This window comes from Myotis brandtii, unplaced genomic scaffold (assembly GCF_000412655.1).
Source record: "Myotis brandtii unplaced genomic scaffold, ASM41265v1 scaffold347, whole genome shotgun sequence".
Classification (NCBI taxonomy): domain Eukaryota; kingdom Metazoa; phylum Chordata; class Mammalia; order Chiroptera; family Vespertilionidae; genus Myotis; species Myotis brandtii.
In genome coordinates, this window is record NW_005363366.1 from 1,718 (window position 1) to 5,452 (window position 3,735).

The 3,735-nt window shown below is 46.9% G+C and overlaps 1 long non-coding RNA gene across 1 annotated transcript in view; it reads right to left on the bottom strand.

Moving 5' to 3' along the window:
- Positions 1-3,735, bottom strand: part of LOC106727006 — an 11,443-nt gene that overhangs the window by 769 nt on the left and 6,939 nt on the right. The window lies entirely within an intron of this gene.

Consider the following 3,735-nt stretch of genomic DNA (forward strand, 5'->3'; position numbering starts at 1 on the left):
AGACACACATAGACTGAAAGTGAAGGAATGGGAAAAGATATTTCATGCAAATAGAAACAAAACAATAAAAGAAAGCTGGGTAGCAATACTCATATCAGGCAAAACTGACTTTAAAATTATGTTTTTATTGATTTGATTTTTTTGAGAGAGAGGAAGGGAGAAGGAGAGAGAGATAGAAACATCAGTGAGAGAGAAACATCGATCAGCTACCTCCTGCACACCCTCTACAGGGGATCAAGCTCCCAATCTTCACATGTACCCTGACCAGGAACAGAACCAGTGACTTCTTGGTTCATGGGTCAATGCTCAATCAGTGAGCCACACCATGGCCAGGCAGGAAAAATAGACTTTAAAACAAAGACTTAAAAAAGAAATAAAACAAAGACTGTAAAAAGAGACACAGAAAGTCATTACATAATAATAAAAGGGTCAATCCAAGAAGGGAATATAACATTCATAAAAATGAGCACGAAAATATATTAAGCAAATGTTAACAGATATAAAGGGAGAAGTTGACATATTAGGTCAATTTAATACCCCACTTATACCAATGAATAGATCATCCAGACCAAAAAATTAATGAGGAAATATTGGCCTTAATACATTAGACCACATGAAATTAATAGATATTTACAGAATATTTTCAAAAGCTGTAGAATACATATTCTTGTCAAGTACACATGGCACATTCTCTAGGGTGGACCACATGTTAGGCCACAAAACAAGTCTCAATAAATTCAGGAAGACTTAAATCATATCAAGTATCTTTTTCAACCACACTGTATGAAACTAGAAATCAATTATAAGAAGAAAACTGGAAAAAACACAAACATGTGGAGACTAAGCAACATACTACTAAACAACCAATCGGGCAAAGAGGAAACCAAAAACTATCTTGAGACAAATTAAAATGAAAACACAACTCTCCAAAATCTATGGGATGCAGCAAAAGCAGTTCTAAAGAGGAAGTTCTTAGCAATACAGGTCTCAAGAAACAAGAAAAATCCCAAATAAACAATCTACTTTACACCAAAAGGAAGTAGAAAAAGAAGAATAAACAAAACCCAAAGTTAGTAGGAGGAAGGAAATAATAATCAGGGTAGAAATAAATAAAATAGAGACCAAAAAAACAATAGAAAAGATCAATGAGAGAGAACCTGGCTATGCTGATGATCTGAACACTGCCTCAGTGTCATTCCTTCTTTGCCAAATCCGTCCACACCTTTGGGAACCCCTGGACCTGCTCGGGCTGGACCCCAACAACTGTGTCCCCTCTCACTGTGTCCTCTCAAGGTGTCCCCTCTCACTGTGTCCTCTCACTGTGTCCTTTCCCTGTGTTCTGTCACTGTGTCCCCTCTCACTGTGTCCCCTCTCCTCACTGTCTCTCACTGTGTCCTCTCACTGTCCCCTGTCACTGTGTCCTCTCACTCTATCCTCTCACTGTGTCCCCCCTCTGTGTCCCCTACTGTGTGCCTTTGCTTGTGTATATTTTAACCATATGTGACCCACACCCTTCTGGGATGATCTATTTAGAGGCTAGGACTGGGCCTTTTTCACTTCAAACTTCAATGCATTCAATGGTGTGTTAGGAACATGGTAGACACTTAATATCTGAGCTAAATTATGAATTTACCTCTTTCTGTCCATTTATCTTCCCACGGATTATCTCGGGAGTTGGCTGGAAGCTCTGAGTGTTGAAAGCGATGCGATTAGAACCTGATGGTGGGAGGACCACGTGCCCCTGGTGAAGGCACCTCATGGCTACCCTCTCCTCAGGAGTTCTCAGCAGACCCTTGGAAGCTGGTGTAGGTTACAGGCTGGAGACCTGGGGCACTTTCCCACCCGCCTCCCGCCTCTGCATGGGGCATTTGGGGTCCAGAGTGTGGAATCCCAGAGCCTCAGGGCTGGACGTGGCTTGGACACCTACCCCGAGACCCATATCACCTCTCATATTTTTCCAAGCAAATAATTGAAGTCCAGGACCAGACTGTTGTGCTCCCAAGGCCACACAGCAGAGCCCAAGTTCCTGATGGAATCGCTGGAACCCAGGCCTCCTGACCGAGTCTTCCCATTGCAGTCTGTCGGTCTGCCTGAAAGCATTGCTTTTCAACAAGACGTCTGGGGCCAGAGGTGTGTATTAGTGTCTGCAGTCTAGTCCTGGCCACAAGACTGGCCGAGGACAGTGGGCAATAGTGTGGCTCTATCTGGCTCCTTCCCACATCTTTCCTTGTGCTACAAAGTTACCCAGGAGGAAATCTGCAGTGTGCGGACAGAAAGGTCTCTCCGGAACCCCTCAACTGCCATCAAAGTATCCCATGTGCATGGTGACCTCAATGGCTAAGACCAGTGCCAGCCACACACTCTTACGCTGAGTTGTGGTGATTCTAATTACAGCTTCCTCTCTTCAATTGCTCCCTAAAACATGACTCTATGGCCCTAGCTGGTTTGGCTCAGTGGATAGAGCATCAGCCTGTGGACTGAAAGGTCCCAGGTTCGATTCCGGCCAAGGGCATGTACCTTGGTTGTGGGCACATCCCCAGTAGGAGGTGTGCAAGAGGCAGCTGATCGATGTTTCTCTCTCATCGATGTTTCTAACTCTCTATCCCTCTCTGTAAAAAATCAATAAAATATATATTTTAAGAAAAAAAGAAATGTGGCAGATTTTTTAAAAGTTCAACATGGCTCTGAGAGCACAAGGTGGCATTGTTTTTAGAATCTCCAGGTAAAACAAGACCACAGCCCTCGCTGCTGGTAAGTCTATCCTGAGCCCTGCCTGCTTGTGCGCAGAGCGTATTGGGAGGATGAGTCTGGGAACATGACTCTCTGTTCCTTTTCATCAGTGGGAGCCTCGGGAGGACTGGCGTGCAGCCGGCTCTGTGAGCTTGTCCGGCCACCTCTGTCTCTAGGCCTCAGACTCAGAACGCAGCAGGAGCAGCAGGTGGAAGCCGCTTTAAGAGGCTGCAGCAGTGTCTCCAGGTGCCAGGCTGTGTGAGCTGGAGCAGTGCATCAGGAAGGAGAGAGACACGTAATCTCAAAGGTCACTGAGGAGGTCACCCGGCTTGGAACCCAGGTCAGGGGGCTGGAGGAGAAGGGTCTGCAGCCAGCAGGTGAGCTTCTACAAGTGAGAGTCACCCGCCACCTCGCGTAGGAAAGGGCTGCGGCTGCCGGAAGGTGCTGGAGAGAGGTAGGCAGGGAAGTGAGGATTATTTCTAAGGGGAGGGACTGTGGTTATCAGGTTCTATTCTCCCAGATGGGTTCCCGCGATGCAGACCCAGGAGGCTGGCCACCCTGCCCGTGCACTCTGCTCATGTCACGGGCTTTGGCGTCAGCCGGTCTTGGGTTTGAGTGTCGGCTCCTCCCCCTTGGCCAGTGTGGTAACTTCTGTAAACACAGAGATAATAGCACTGCCTCACAGGGTGCCGCAACGATAAGAAATAACCCGTGCAAAATGCTCAGCATGGTCCAGGCTCACACAGAGCCCAATACATGGTGCCAGTTGTGGTGGTCATTCTATTACCCCATTTCACCTCAGGTCTGGGGGTAACTCACAAGGCCTGGTCCCTTCATTGCTGGGGGCAGGACGCACACGCAGGGTAAGGCTGAGGCCAGTGGTTCTCAACCTTGGCTGCACATTAGAATCACCTGGAATCTTTTTAAAATCCTGATTTCTGGGCCTCATCCTCCGGAAATTCTGTTTCTTTGTTACTAATGTTGTGGCCTCCCCCCATAACAAAG